Source organism: Cynocephalus volans, chromosome 7 (genome assembly GCF_027409185.1).
Source record: "Cynocephalus volans isolate mCynVol1 chromosome 7, mCynVol1.pri, whole genome shotgun sequence".
Lineage (NCBI taxonomy): Eukaryota > Metazoa > Chordata > Mammalia > Dermoptera > Cynocephalidae > Cynocephalus > Cynocephalus volans.
Genome location: NC_084466.1, coordinates 67,505,604 through 67,522,962, shown reverse-complemented (window position 1 = coordinate 67,522,962; position 17,359 = coordinate 67,505,604). Strand labels below are relative to the sequence as shown.

Sequence of the window (17,359 nt, the reverse complement as noted above, 5' to 3'; positions counted from 1 at the left end):
AAGTGGGCACAGGGAAAAAAATGTTTTTCTTTTCCTCATAATATTCATCGTTGTATTCCTAATTTGTAGCAGTGTGCTGGGCACATGGTAGGCTTTCATTAAGTCTTTGATGTAAAAATAAATTGTATTATCCTACTCAGAAGCTTCTAAGAAATAACTAATAATGCGTATTATATCAATGTTAGAATCTTTACACATGGGTTTTTTTAATGTATTCTCTTTTTTCTAAAAGAAAATATTTTTTGTATTCTTTAGGTGCTAATGTGTGTTTAAAAAACAAAAAACCTTGGAGTAAAGTAGCAGCACATAATGGTTTGTGGATTTTGAAAAGGTGCAGGCCATATTGTGCTGCCTCAAAAATACAAGGATCTGATCATCTGAAGAAAAAAATTTTTTTTTCATAGCTTTTATGATAGTAGTGTCAGCAGTGCCTTAGCAGCACGTAAATATTGGTGTTAAGATTCTAAAATTATCTCCAGTATTAACTGTGCTGCTGAAGTAAGGTTGGCCATACTCTACAGTTGCATTTTAACCTGTATTAATTTTACTTATGTGTTCTTAGTTTTATTGATAATGTGTTTTCAGTATTATTAATAATCTTATTATGTTTAGTATGATTCTGTAAAAATAAGTTACTACTAACTTTTCAGGTGTATTGTGTTTATTAAAATAGTATAATAGCAATTTAATAATTGTGTTGAATGCCATCAAGAGTTTCTTGAAGTAGTATGACATCAGAGGAATTTATTTTAATGAACATTTATATTTATTATAAATATTAATTCAGATTTTTGCTTAAGATAAAACAAACACTAGTTTTCCCCTTGCTTTGAAATTACTTTAAAAATATTTGCTTATCTCACAGGTAAAGTATAAAATATATTATGCATTTTGAACAGAATTTGGGACAATTTTTAATAATGTTTTCTAAATATTCCCTTGTAAGTGAAGGGGGAAAGCATCAAAACATGTGAATTAAATTCCTGAAATTCAGGGTCTCGAAATGCACTTAATCATAATTTTAAAGGTTGGAAAAACCTTATAGATGACCAGCCTGGGAAAACAGAAAGTCAATTTAAGTACATAATTTGCTACAGATGACAGATCAGGATTTTAATGCTATGTCTTCTAACTTTATAATAGTATGCTATTTTTCTTGTTTTTATTAAAATGTTTTTCTTAATCCTTAGGTGAAGATTTTTGTTTGACAAGTCAAAAATATGAAGGTCTTGTTTACCTTTTTATATCCAATATTTAACTTGAGCATAAAACCAAATTAATTATATTTAATTTTATAGATATAGATACATCCAAAATGTTTTAATTAAAATTTGAAGGAAAATGCTTTCTTTACCTTCTATTCTTTATTGTGGTGTTTTAAGTCATTAAATTAAAAAATGATGTTTAGGATAAGATGAGTACATTTGTGTAGTTTTCCATAACTCATGTTGTTTTCTACAAGGAGTATCTTATTCTTTTCAATTGTAACCAAGCAGAAAGTATACAAAATAAAAGCACTTCTGAACGAATCCTTTCCAAGCATAATTGTCTATTTTGGAAATCCTAAAAGTTTTTCACTATCATCTAAGGAATTGTATTCAAGGGGTAAAGGACTTTCTGTTTAAAATCTAATTTGAAAGTGAAATCTTATATTAAGACAAAGCTCTTATTAACAATTTCACTTTTTTTCCTGCAATTTTTTTTTCCCAAAATAGAGAAGCAATATATCATACATATGGTGGCTAGAATCATTTATTTATTTATGTATGTATGTATGTATGTTTGGTGGCTGACTGGTGGCTAGAATTAAATGCCAGCTTTTACATGGAGATAATATTGCCTTCATGCTTTTAAAAATCATTCATCAAGCTCTTATCCTTTCTTCTTTATTTCATTTCAACCATTGTATGAAAGACTCTAACATACGTATGATAATTTTTGGTTTTACTAAAAATATTTCAGGACCTAACACATAGATGCTTAGAAATATTTACTAAATGTATTACAAAGTTTGTCCAGTATACTATCTAATATGTTCCAGAACAACCCAGGAGTTAGGTTTCTTTTTTTGTTTTAGTGTTCCTAAATGTATCTAAAGTCTGGATTTAGAAAATTATATGTATTCAGTCTGTCTCCTAAATGACCAGAGAAAAACCCTGCACTTTAATTTACCAGGTGAATCTTTATATCTGGGTGCTCCTGATGTGAAGACGGACCAATTAGGGCTATTATATCTAAATGAAAACTTTTCTTGTTATTAGTCCTGACAATGGATTGATGATACATTGTAATATCTGGGGAGTAAGGAAATATAGAAAAAAATGTTGAATTAAAACTTATTGTAAAAGTATGCAGTTTCTTTCCAGTCTCTTCTTAGAGAAGAAGAAATAGCCTGTCAATATGTAATGAAATGGACTTTTACATTACTCTCAACAGGACTGGAAGTTTTATTTGTAGAGTTAATACACTTCCATCTTCATGAGTAATTTTGAAACACATAAGGAGCCAGTAGTAAAATAAAAGTTATACCTTTTAATGTTAGCCTTAATTTGGCTCTTGATTTTGCAAAATATAAATATTTTATATGGCTATATGTTGTTTTTATTTTTTCCATCTTCTTTGGGAAAAACATCCTAATCTTTTTCATTCAGGTTTCTTTTTAAGGTGATGCCAAATAATTCCAATATTGGCATCTCTGTTACTTGGAATATGGATTGAGTTTGGAGCAAACTCAGAGGATTTCAAGCGAGTATCCAAGAGTTAGCAAGAAGAGTATTTCAGTAGTTCAGGAATTCAGTTTGCATCCTAATTTAAATACAAATCTCTGCAGATCACACAGATTAATATGTGATAGCAGATTTGAAAACCATAGACTAAATTCCATTATTTAACATTAAAGATTTTCTCCAATTAATTATATATCTTTTTGGTTATTATAGTTATGTGTTTTTAAGCCACTAAATATCATTACTGCCACATGCACAGGTTAGCAATACTTGGATTAGCAAGATTATACTTTCATAAACCATGATCTCTAAGTTAATGCATTTATTTATTTAAAAGTTGACATTCTATGTCAAATTGTATATTTTTCCTTTTGCAGGTGGATATTACTGTCTCTTCCTCATGGAAAAAGTTTTATTCTAAGTGTTGTTTCGCATTAAATATCAAAAAGGAAAGAAGTTAATGTCCTAAACTTTTGAGATAGATTTGGCTCTAGAAAGTATTTAGATATATCACTTGCATATTTTGGAGAAGAAATAAGAAAACATCATCAATACATTCCCATCTACTAAAAATATCTATTTTCTTACTCTCGTCAGGGGATTTTTATAACTCTGTTTTATTATTATTAATAGCTTGATGAGTCCCTTTAATGTAGAGTTAACTTCTCCACCAGAAATTTAAGAGTTTATCTTCTTACCTTGTTTATTTATAAAATACATCCCAGGTATTTCTAATGTCTTTTCTTTTTAAGGCTATGTGCAATGAAAAATATGTTGCCAAAGTAAATGTTTAAGTCTTATATATTAAAATTACTGTGTAAGGTGACAGGTTAGTTGCTGGTTTTTCTCTTTATTATACTGAAATTCAATGTTTATAATTTTTATTTTGTTTTATTTTTTTATTATTAATACATGGAATTTATGCAAAAGTTTCATGAGTAACACACTTAGATTAGCATAGATCCTTCCTTATGTAGATTTTGGAATAATCTTTTATTATATTGTTGTGACCTTTTGATGTTGAAGAAATGTAAACTGCCTGAAGAATCTTATTGTTTATATTAATCTTACAAAGGTTTAGATTTTGTTGGAGAAATTCTGCTGACAAAGAAAAATTTTGAACCACTCTGTCACTAGTTCCTCAATCTAATTTATTATTGAATGTATTCTATATATTCTTTTATAACTTATAACTTATTTTTATCTCCTAAGTATGGATGGTGCTACTAAAGAATATCTTTAAGAAGTGGTAAAAACTTCAAATTGCTCACATTTTGTTATTTTATAATCTTTGAGAATGCTTATACTTATGAATCTAACATTTTTAGAGACATGAATTCTTATATTACCACTAAAACATTTCTCTTAGGACCTAATGCCTATGATAGTAACAGTAGGGTAATTTTTTTTAAGTTTTTATATGATTTGTTAAAAATACCATTTTAGTATGAAGCAAATGGTATTGCGGTTCCATAGTATAAGTCAAGATAGTTTAAGTACATTATTTCTTAAGAGATTTTATAAGTTCTAACTTAGTCTACACAGATTTTTATATCAGTTTGTTTATATTTTCATTAATGCCTTTTCTAGCAATGTGAAAATGTTAATGTTTGACAAGTAGCATTAAAAATAGATTTGAAACATTTATATAGAGAGAGGTACAGATTTACTCTTTCTGCTATTTAGGTGAAAGTCATCACTGAACAAAACCTAAATCCCAACTCTCATGGGGCTTACAATCTTGGAGTTGGGAAGTGAGTAATGGAATAGAGAAAACTGACAGGTACTTTTTACGGTATGTCACATAGTGATAAGTTCTGTGGAGAAAATAAAGCAGAGAAGGTGGGAGTGATGCGATAAAAGTGTTTAGGGAGGCAGAAGAAGTATATTTTAAAATAGTATGGTCAGGAAATGCCTCACAAAGATGTGTTTAAAACGGTAAGGGAGCAAACCATGTGAGTATCTGGGAGAAGAGCCTTTTAAGCAGATGAAATAGCAAATACAAAACCTTTAAGCTAAAGCACTTTTGGTGTGTACAAGGAACTGCAAGGAGGTGTGTGTGGCTGTGATCAAATGTATAAAAAGGGAGAAAAGTAGCTAATAGGATCAAATAGGTTATAGAGGCCAGATCTTACAGCTGTTTAAGCTTTTAGTTTAATCCATAGATTCACTTTTCCATACTTCTTTAAGATAGTACCCCTGCTAGTTGTATGGGCCTCATCCTATTTGACCTTTGCTAATTGGACAGAATATTTTTATGAATCTGACCCGAGGTTAGAATCTCCATCTGAGGCCATTTAGAATACAAACAAAATGTTTAAATGGATGGCTAAGAGGTATGTGCATGATGATCAGGTTTTTACAAGCTGTGCTTTGATAGCTCTGAAACTGTTTTCCAGTTGATTAATTTAGCTAGTGTCAAAGTAGTGGCTCTAAGAGATACTAAATTTTTTCATGTTTGTCATTTACCCAAATGAACCACAATCATCTTTGATTCCTCCATCCTTGGAATTGCTGCTACAATTAAGTACTTCATTATTTCTCATTTATTTCTATTCAGTAGCATCTTAACTGAGAAGTTCTTTACCTCTAATTGTTTCCATCTAGCAATTTTATCTTCTATGGTATATACCACTGATTTAATCTTCCTAAAACACTGCTTTTTCCTATAGGGTAAAATTCAAACTCCTTAGCTTGGTGCTTCATGATCTTGCCCCAACCTTTTCTAAGTTTAATTTTTTCAAATGAACTAGTTCTAATCCACCCATGTTTCTATCTCTGTGATTGTATTTCTGCCACTTCACCACCCAGTTCTCCCCCAACTAATTCCTATACATTTTTTTTTAATTAGGCCAAATCTCTCATGTGTGCCAAGTGTTTCTTGACTTTAACGTCTGGCATTAACCATCGCTCGTAACCTTTTTCTCTACCCTCACACACCTGAGGGATATAACTTTTATCATTAATTGTGCCTCATTTATTCATACATATTAACCTCTTAAATGTATTAGCAATATAAATGAAAATGAAAATTTTAAGGAACAAAAATGAAGAAAAGCATGTGGGCTAAGACATCCAAACTTCAAAATACCAGCCTGAACATCAGGTTCTAAAGTTCATATATTAATTTTATACCAATAATTGATATAGTTGATTTTTATTTCTGAGATAGTTATGTGTGAACCAGCTATATTTTTAGGATTTTAGCACATTAAAAGAATAATCATCTATTGCAGCTTTCTAATATTTTAAAAGCAGTTCATAAACATACTCTTAAGAAGTAATCCATGTGTGTGTTATAGTGTTGCTTATAATATTAAAACATTGGAAGAATTTTTAGAGTCCAATAATAAAAGGCTGATTAAATAACATGTTCAGAAGGCTGATGTGCATCTATTTAAGATAATGTTTGTGAAATTTTAATAAGCTAAAAAATTTATGATTAAGTGAATAAAAGGTTATCAAACAGTATGAACAGATTCACTAGAATAATACATATGTTAAACCGTACTCTGGGTGAGAGATAAGTCTTATTAGAAAATAAAAACGATTATTTGAAACAGACTTTAAAAAACGTTATAAAAATCATTTAAAAAACAATTATTTGAAACAGACTTACCACCCTCTTTGGAAATCTGTAACAGGGAGTTCTATGTGTTTAGGAACTTTAGAAGTAATCATGAAGAATTAACTATCATAGAAAGCACTGAACAGATTTCAAAATCATATAATTTTAAAATCAGCTTCAGAAGAACAGCTGTCTTTAAGTTTTCCAAGCAATATTGAAAAGAAATTCAAGCATCACTTCTTGAATTCTTAGTTGAGAGGTTTCACTGTCATTTCCCGACTCTTCCAGTCACCAGCATCTCAAAAAGTAAGTATAAGAGAAGGGATAGGTAAATCTATTTTAACTTTGAAAATATACTAGTAATCTAAATGAAGAAATACAAGTCTGGTGTATATTATAGTTATAAATATTTGATAATGCAATGAAACTGACTTTGAGACCTAAACATTAATTTTTCTGTTAAAAAGTTTGTTTTCATTTTTCTTAGCATAAAAGTAACCCATAGACATAGAAACCTCAGAAAAGCATTTTGAGACAGGGAAGGTCATTGAAGTATTTTAATCAGGATAGTAAGGAAAATAATTACTGAAGTAAGTATACTCCTCAAAATTTGCTCAGAGAGAAATCTAAAACCAATAGATTATAGGTTTGTTTCTTTTTTTTTATCTCAATAATCACATTAAATTTATCAAAAAGCTGAGCTGTTCTAAAATTGTGGGATTTACATTTGATATTCAAAAAGCATTTTTTACTGTTAATAATTATGAATATTTCATTTTAAACATCAAGAATTTTTTACTGTTAATAATTATGGGCATTTCCATAATTATATAGGTTATAAAATGTAAACATGACACTGATAAATACTCAGTAAATATTTGGCCTGTGTATTATGGTGAATATGTTTCTCTCAGAATTTGACCCATTTAGAATGTAAGCAAAAATTAACTCTCAACCAATGTTTCTCACAGAGTACTATTTTATAATTTAACTAAAACTCTTAAAAGCAGTAGTTATTTAATTTAGAAAAGCATATTGAAAACCTGAAAATCATCTAGGCTGGTAGAATAAAGAAACTATTATTTGGAGGTCTAAAAATCTGACTCTGTTTGGGGCAAGGGTGTTTGTCTCCATAACAGGCCTGTAGTACAGATTTCAGGTCAAACCCTCTGTTGTGACACTTTTGTCAGCATTTCAGTGGGTACTGTATACTTTATAAAGTTAAAATAGGAAAAAGACCCAAAAGTAAAGCTTCTGGTTCATAATAGTTACACTATCATACTACTTTTGAGTTAGTGATTTTAAATGTGTTTAGATACCTCCCAAACTCACAGAATTTGGGACTTTAAAAATTGATAATGTGTTCTTTTTAGAAAGTGCTACATATGTATAATCTTCAGGTAAAATTTGTAATGATTTTTAAATATTCCCTGTATTCTATTTATTAAGAAATGAAATTTCTTCATTGTGCTGTTTCTTATTTTCAACAGTATCAGATGGTCTTGGTTTCTTTAGAGCAAAGTTGGAGAATTTAATTTGGCATCTATGGGTAAGGGTTCAACAAATTTCAAAACTAGCATGCAAATTCTTTATTTATTAAGATTAAGCTATTGCTGTTTGCTAACAGTTCTTCCTCCAAACCGTCATTGATTGGAAGGCTTGGGGTGTGGCTCATGTGAGACCACCTGTAGAATGTGGATATAAATCAACTAGTGTGCATTCAGAGAGTGGAAAAAATATGAGGTATTTGAATGTCATAAGGAGTGACTGGAGATATTGAGTAATTTGCTTGAAAAAGAAACAATCTTGTGATTTGCTTATTCTTTATTGCACTTGGAGGGGAAAACTGGGGGGATTGAGTTTCAGGAAGGCAAATACAAACTTTAAAACAAGGTCTTTTTGTAAACTAAGGATGTGTGCATTATGGAAATGACTGCCTTATGAGGACCTTAGAATTGGTATAATATGAAAAACAAAATTTAAAAGGTATCTTTTGTAATGAAGAGAATCAAATTAGTTTCAACAAATCCTTGCCTTAAAAATGTAAGGCCTTTGTGCTAACAAAAGGCAATTTTTGACTAAAGGAAATGGTAGGGAAATTTCTGTATTTTTTATTTTAGAAGTTTTTACTGGAAATGAGCATATTTTAACAATTGATAGTATCTAAGGAAGGTTATTCTGAGAAGCTCAAGATCAAGGTTTCCAGAAGCTTATGTCATTTGCCTGAGACCTATGAAATAATGAAAATGTTAAGAATGAAAATACCAGATCTAGGAACATAATTTTGAAATATTTCTGAATTTTTTTTAAGTTAGCATTTGTCTTCAAGAAGGATTCCTTCTTGAGGAAATCCAGTATAGAACTGCATCATTAAGTAGTCATTTCCCTCTCACGACTTCAAAGGAGAATAAACATGAAGAACTTAGATAAACTAACAGGAAGGAATCAATTCCATAAAAATGTTTAATCATACAGTTTTGATTTGGGGAGAATTGAGTTGTAGTGTCTAGGGCATTCTTTGATGTTTGTATTCTAGAATGTTTTAATATATTAAAGACTAAAGCCATAGATAGCTTGGGCTTAGAATCACCACTTTACAATTCATTTTCTGTAGTTAAATATAGGGGAATTTAGCTTCAGTTGGAGCCTCTCTCACCCTCGTAGGCACATAGTAGATAGTTAGTTATTAAATGGTGTGTTCCGAGGAAGATCTCACTCTGAAATTGGCAGCAGGTCTAGTTGATTCTTGTATCAGATATGCAGGAAATACTCATTCTGTACTATCTGCCAGTCTTCTGAGCCTAAATCAATGTTGAGACTTTATTAAACAATGTTATGGCTTGGTTGAAACATCTTTTAATTAAGGCAGGCTCAGTTTTTATAGTTCATGTACTTTTTAGACTTCTTGTTCTCTTCCAAATTACATATGATAGAAAACTATAAATACAGTAATGAACATCAGCCCTGGTACCTTTGCTAATGTTATTTGCCCTTCTCACAAATAGGATTGTAAACTTTATTGTTTATTTTGAGTGGTTATTTTAATGAAAATGACCCAAATCAATTAAGTCAAAACATTTTAATACCGGCTGACCCTGTGGCTCACTCGGGAGAGTGCGGCACTGGGAGCGCAGCAGCCCTTCTGCCGCAGTTCGGATCCTATATAGGGATGGCCTGCACTCACTGGCTGAGCGCAGTGCGGATGACACCAAGCCAAGGGTTGCAGTCCCCTTACCGGTCACAAAAAAGGACAAAAAAAACCATTTTAATACCTCTCCAGTAAGGCTGTTGATTTTTCTAAAGTGCATACAGAAACCACTCAAGCTTTAGGTGCTACTGTTGCTAAAACGTTTAGAGTTTATCCTTTACTGGGAAATTGTACATTTATTAACTCATTTAATCCTCACATTCACCCTATGAGAGAAGTACATTATTATCCCTATGTTATAGGCAAGGAAACTGAGTCACAGGGAAATAGCATGCCTAATGTCATCTAACTAGTAAATGGTGGAGTCAAGATTCAGGCTCAGGTGGTTTGATTGCAGAGTTTAGAAATTGCATCTACAGCCTCTGTCCTATAGCCAACAAGAGGCAAGGGAGACAAAACTATACAAGTATTAAGCCGTAAAATGCTCAAAATGATAGTGATACCTTCCTTTTAAATGGCGCTTTTAGTTTCCCAAGTGCTTTTAGTCTTAAATCATTGTCTTGTTTAATCCTTATAACCATAATGGCCCAGATCTTTGCACACTATACTGACTGGTTTTATTGCTATAGAAAACAGGAGATAGTGGAGTTGGCTTTCCAGAATTTTCTTTCCCAAGAAGGGAAAAAAAGTAACAAGTAACTGACATTTTCACAGCTTATTTTTTAAAAGAATGTCTTAAAGATAGGTTTGTATGTGGAAATACTGTATACCAAGCACAAGTATTTCATGATGGTACTACTATTTCACTGCCAAGGAAGCATGCACTTTGAAGTATGTTTCAGTAACATTAGAGATGGGGTGTGTCTGTGTCCATGTCTTTCTGTATGTATTTGTGGTCCATGAATAGGATATCCATGCAGATATATGAACTCAGTCAGAGCTCTTAATAAGCATAGTCCTCCCCTGAGACTATCTTTGCCCAACTGTCCACAGTAAGTCTACATAATCTGTAGGTCATAGTTGTTTTTAAGATTCTAAAGCACAAAATATCAATGTCATCTTACTGTCCCTCTTTGGAAGCTCATCAAAATCTGAGAGAGAAAATACACCTTTTGCAACTAAAAGGCTGCAGACAAATAAGCAATACATCTGAATAGTTAACTGAGACTTACTGTTTTTAGTATTTAATGTCAATTTAAAGAATTGGATTTCTGGCAAGGCTTAATCACTAATTTCATTCTGCCTCTTGTTGAGCAATTCCAAGTAGTATAGACTTCAGAAATGTTCTTAGATACTACCTCAGAAAAGCAAACCCCACCATATACACATACATAGAAAACTAATAACTACCTTGTCTCTACTATCACACTTAAAATAGTTTTTTTTACTGCTTATGTTAAACATCATATTGTGATTGTGTGCTTTTTACTTTTTCTCTCCTATTACTCTGTAAGCCTAATAGGCTTGAGCCCAGAGACTATCTTAACTAAGCTCATTTGGTGACTAGTGTAGTAAATAGAGCTGGTAACCTCACATACCACTCAGTAATATGTTAGTTTCCTTATTAAGTAAAGTACATTGATAACAATATTAATATGGCTAGTGAACTAAAAGCAACTCATTGGTCAGATAGCCAGAAATTTTATCTTACTTTTTATTGGAATTCTTCTGGGCTCAACTAGGTCAAATTTATTTATAGATCACCAACATTACAATTTCATTGAAGGATCAGAGAGGAAAGAAACATGAAACTGTACTTAGCAGGTAATATAATTTTATGTGTGAAATAAGTCTTTGTAAGGGCTCTTTATTTCTCATTGAGATGACATGCTAGGTGAATAAATTTCACAAAGTTTATTTTACCTCCTAGGTAACAAGGATAGGAGAAACTGACAGTATATCTAATGTAAATCTTAAGAAAGTTGTCTCTTTAGCAGACTAAAATGGATTTCCAGATGTTCTTTTTAAGATATTACAAGAAAGCACTGTGAAGGTCAGGAATTCCAGTTAGCTTTGCTACCATCTCAAGATTCAGGGTTTTAAAAAGTATTAAGTACTTTAAAAAGTGTTCAGAGTAATTAATGGCTGTTTTTTCTGCTTCATCATTCATCTTATTGATCCTTTGGGTTCTCTACAATTGATTACTTAAGACAACTTCAAAATCCAAGTCAACCTTGCTTAGGCTAATGAACTCATTTTAGTTTGTATGTAAGAATCTAACCAGAAGAACAGTTTGTAATTTCCTCTGTTTCTATTTCACCAACAGTTTTCACTTTCATCATTCACACTGGGATGATAGGGTGTGACCCCTTTTCTTAGCACTGCATTTATGTTCTTGCTGATTTCCCAGATGCTGAACTCTACCTGACTACCTAAATCCATACTGCCCAGCCTCTGGATCCTGCCTGCCTAAATACATAACATTCAGATGTTTTGTCCTGCATTGAGAAATCATCTGACTTCTGGATTCTTGTTTGGAGGAGTATATTTCCAAATTAGACCTTCCATGGAGAGGTCTAAAGTAGTTGAGAATTCCCTTTTTTTTTTTTTTTTTTTTAGCTAAGTTTACTTTTTATCTTGTCTCATTTCCTGTCTTAGTATTGTAATCTTTTTATATGAAATTGTGCTGCTTGTTTTCATAATTTTAATTTGTTCATGTATAGATGTGTAATTGTATAATTTGTGGTATCTAATATATTTGAAGTTAGCATAATTTCTTTTCATATATAAGGAAAACATTAAAATTAAAGTCTTTGGAAACCTCTGATACATAGTAGCTATCATTATCTTTTTGAGTTAATATTGAGTGATTTAATAAATCTGATTTATTTAACATGGCAATTTTAAATTCACTATTTAAAAATTCTGTAATTAGCAGTCTTATAATCTTAGAGCCTTCCCTGTTCTCAAAATGTTTACTTTTAATATTCAATATTTTCATATTTCTCATAGTTGAAAAGATGAAGGTTCTCATAGAAATAATAAAATAAATTTTTTATATCAAATAATTTTTAATACTATTTTTTGATTCTGTTCCTTGCTCCTGTAGAAAAAGTTGCTCTAATATAGGCATGTCTAAAGAAATAACTTAGAATTGATTCATTGAAGAATTCATACAAAAATTAAGAATAACATGCAAAATGAAGTAAATAATATAAATTAGAAGTGAAAATATTCATTAGATTAATTTGATTCTAGACATGAGAATCTGTCAGTTATTTTCCCCTACTTTGTGTTCATTTTTAAAGTCTCAGACAATGAAACTTTCATTACTCATTCAGTAATTTTTGTATGGCTATTCATTCAGCAAGTCACTTTGTTCACTGTTACTGGTCTCTTTAGCATCATCAGGATGCATTTTATTAAATTAAGAATTTAGCCTATATGAGAACATAAAGCTTTTCCACTGGTTTAGAAGGCCATGAAATGAAGCAGAATAAAACTATAATTCAGTAAATAAAATCCATATTTGTAAATATTATACTAAAGAAGTATTTAGGTATCTTGGTAACTTTGCCAGAGAATCACTATGTAAGCAGAAGCTTAAACTGTTATGTCCCATAGAAGTAAAGTATGGTTATACTCAAATATTTAAAAATTGGCTCAGCTCTTAGTTCAAGGCCTTGAGCAAGCAATTTGCTCTCTCTCTCCACCCTTTAAATGTTAAGAGGTTGAAATGAACATGGCTCTGTCTTGTCCCAAATTTTTATAATCCTAAAAGAAAATCAGCCCCCAATGTATTCATTTTGCAAATATTTAGTACACTATCATATTACTTACAAAAACAAAGAGGAAAAGCTAAATAATCTCGTAGATTTAAGTGGAAAACTCAATATAACTTTAGAGTTCTGGAAATTATATGTTTAACTTTGCCATTATAGAAAAAAATCTTAGGTTTGTTTCTCTGTCAGATTGACACCTCAACCGTATGAGACATAGTTAACAAAAAGGAAAACTACACCCACTGGAACTTGGAGGAGAGGCACTGTACATTTAATAATAAAAAATTTTTTGTTTTATCAGACAAAACATTTAATTGAATTAATGGGGCAATCTGGAGTACGGAATGATTTAGTTACCTGAAGTTTATAATCATCTTAAACCTTGTTTGAATATTTTCTAAAACATTAATAGAAATTGCAGTATTTCAGTATATTTTTTTGGCTTAGTGAACAGTATGCCGAATATCATTAAATTTTGAGTAAGGATCTTAGTATCATAAAGTATTATGTAACATATTATAGCTATATAAGGTACAAGAATTTTGCCGAATGTGTTTTAAGCACTGTAACTGTAAGGGTATTTGATTACAACTTTTTTTAAGATTTCCTTTTTTTCTTTTTTTTTTTATTTATACATATTTATGGGGTACAGAGTTGACTGTCAGTATTTGTGTACAGTGTGTGATGATCAAAATCAATATTAGCATGTTCATCATAACAAATCGTAATTACTTTTGGGGTCTCTTACCCAATCACTCACTATCCCCCCTACTCCTCCCCCTTTCCCACCTCTAGTAACAATAGATCTGCTCCTTCTCAAAGTTCAGCATTTTATTATGGTCTTTCTTTGTTTCTTAGCTCCCGCTTATGAGTGAAGACATGCCATATTTCCCTTTCTGTGCCTGGCTTATTTCACATAACAATTTTCTCTAAGCTTGTCCATGTTGCTGCAAATGGCAGAATTTCGTTCTTTTTTATGGCTGAGTAGTAGTCCATTTTATATAGGCACTACATTTTCCTTATCTACTTGTCTGATGATGGACATTTAGGTTGGTTCCATATTTTGGCTATTGTAAACAGAGCTGCGATGAACATGGGAGTGCAGGTATCCCTTTAACAGGGTGATTTCCATTCCTTTGGGTATATACCCAGAAGAGGGATTGCTGGATCATATGGTAGTTCCATCTGTAGTTGTTTGAGAAACCTCCATACTGTTCTCCATAGTGTCTATACTAATTTACAGTCCCACCAACAGTGTAGAAGAGTTCCCTTTTCCACATCCTCACCAGTATTTGTTATTCTCAGTCTTTTTGATAATAGCCAGTCTAGCTGAAGCGAAAGGATTCAACTTGAAGAATTCCAGTTTTCTTTAAGCAAAATTTCCCTTTTTTCAAAATGAACAAAATATATTGTATTCATTATTTTACTACACAGTCAAAAGATGTACTATAAAGGATTCAAATTACAAACCTGTTCAGTTATAATTTACTGTTTGTAAGCAAGGCCATGTACTTGTATATCTCTCCTACTCCCAGGAGTTTGAGTCAGAGGGGATTGGGTTATCAAGAATGACTACTGGTTTTGATCATGGCTGTGGTATGAATAACTTATAGAGTAGGAAAGTTTTATTCATATGGATATCTATTTTTTAAGTAGTGTGATAATCTGAGGTTGTGATAATTTGAGGTTTCAAATTCTGTAAATAAGAATGAATATAGTTTTGTTTAATCAAAAATAGTTATTATTAAAATGCTACTTTTAAATGCCTTAAAATTTTTGTATTCATTTTTCAAGTGAGGTAATCATTATTATTAAGGATCTATTCTATGTCCAATACTTTGCTGTAGTCTATAACAGATGGTCCCTGCCAGCAAAGAACTTTTAGCCTGGATGTGAATATTACACTAAAGTATAAGACACAACTAGAGAATAATGGAATTTAAACTCTGTCTTGCTAACTTGAAGTATGTTAGAAACTCAAAGAAAATGAGTTTTACACTCATCACAGAAGACTTCTTAGAAGAGGTAGAAGATGAGCTAGGCTTAAAAATGGATGTGATTGGTTAGGTGAAATGAAGGAATGATAGACTTTCAAGTGCAGGAAACAACATAAAAAAATAAGGTAGATAAAGTAGATTGAAGGCAGAGTGGGTATTAGGGAAGAGTAGGTAGTGAGGTAAGGAGAGAGAAGTATAACCGTGTTTGCAATTGTTTTCCTTCCTTTGCATAAGGTGTCCTCATTTCTAATCGAAGTAAGAGTATTCAGATTGTCTGCAGCCCTTTGAAAGCCAAGCTGTGATGCTTTGAAGAAGGGGAAAAAAAAAATGACTTGTGATAAATATTAGAAGGAAATTTAGGCTTAGATAAGCTTACCCTAAAAGAGTAGGGGATCTGTGGCTCAGCAAATCAGGTGAGAAATCTTCAGAGAAAAGGGTTCCATAGCCAAAATTCTATTTGGGATATCTTTTGCCCTAAGTTTTATTGACTTTACCACTGTGGGAATGACTGTGAATTAATACCATAATACTGTTTTTAAGCCAAGGAGAAATAATCCTTTTTCAAACCTCTAATTTTCATCCAATCCTTAGCTCAAGTTGTTTAGTCCTAGAATATCCTTTCCCTTATCTTCACCTGTCTAAATCTTCTTATGCTCTTTACCCCCTTTATGAAATTTTCCCAGTTCACTTTTTCTCCTCAGCCAAAAATAGTATTTCTGTGTTTTGAGCTTCCATACCTGACTTAGAACAATTAGTATATCCTGCCTTATGGGAAGGGGCTATTTTATTCTTTATTGTGTACTCTGTAAGGCTAGCATAGTGTCTTAAACATAGTGGGTGCTTCATAAATGGCCATTGATTGCTGAAACTCAGCATTAATACCTTTATGATAAAATAGTACATTCTAGAAAAGTTGAATACCACCTTGGTAAATATGAAATACCTAGTCTCTTTCCTGGTAGAGAATTTAAGAGTTCTCTACCTTTAAGTATTTCACTTATCAGGGGTCCTCTCATTCTATGCTTATTAACATTTATTGCTCAAGTCTTAGCTACCTTAAAGTGGAGGGGTTTTTTGTTTTGTTTTTTAACCAAAATCACCAGAAACCTATGGGAGCGGATATGAACAGTCAGGCCTGTGAAATTTTTTTGTGGGGGGAGGGGAGTGCAGCTGGCCAGTATGGGTATCTGAACCCTTGACCCTGGTGTTACAAGGTGGCACTCTAACCAACCGAGCCAACCAGCCATCCCTATCCTGTGAAGTTTTGATATCTCTTTTTGAGGGCCATCAGTGATCTAATTGACCATTTCTAAGTTTTCCAGTGAAGTGTGAAATACTATGAAACATACTTGTCCTTTACTTATGTGTCTCTGAGGAGATAGGAGATGGTAGTAGAATGAAAAGTCTTTACATTTAAAAAATACTTTTCCAGAAACCATTACCATAATCACAAAAACAAAAGTATTGAGCATCTGCTACAATTCTTTAAAATGACTCTAAAATTAATGGAATGCTTATGAATGCCTCTGCTTACTGCAGCCACCTTATTGAGTGAATTAGGCTTTCTCTTAAACTTTCTTAGACAATTTTATGAGACCAAGTCACACCAAAAAAGCTGTCAGAAATCTAAAAGGCAAAATTGTGGATCAAATATGTAGAATTTGTTTACTGCTAGGACATCTGTTTTAAGTTATATTTATAATGAGATAAGAATTCATTTTTATGTACCCATAGAGCTTTTATATAAAATCTATAGGACATTTATGTCTTTTCCAGAACGGGATGTATAAATTACATTTTTCAATAAGTCTTTTTTTGCTCTTGGTTTTGGTTTGGCTTTGAGGGTAGGTGACAGATTTTTTATATTTACCATTTAACCAAAAGTCTGTAATTCAACCAGGAATTAAATAATGGTTTCTATGGCGAATCAGTTTCCTTTCTATATTGACTTGCTTTATGAATGTTTTCCAGGTGTGAATTTGACACCACCCATGGCCCCCCAAAAAAGGTGAGAAATGACTAAACCATGGTTTCTAAGAAAATGTGGAGAAGGAACCGAGATTAGAAGCTGAAAACAGACATTGTCTATATAGTGCAGAGTGCCTGACAACAGCTCTCTTTCGTAGAAGGTTATAAATGCCACAAGAGATGATCTCATCAGCACAAAACTGTAAGTAACTTTGGGGAATTTACAAGGG

General features: G+C 31.9%; 1 long non-coding RNA gene across 4 annotated transcripts in view; it reads left to right on the top strand.

Annotated features, from left to right (window-relative positions):
* The window catches only part of LOC134381856 (uncharacterized), a 115,147-nt gene that overhangs the window by 73,288 nt on the left and 24,500 nt on the right, over positions 1–17,359 (top strand). For all 4 annotated transcript variants that reach the window (XR_010024026.1, XR_010024028.1, XR_010024027.1 and 1 more), the window contains one exon: positions 17,133–17,331. This is a non-coding gene — a long non-coding RNA (uncharacterized LOC134381856). The remainder of the gene's footprint in view (positions 1–17,132; positions 17,332–17,359) is intronic.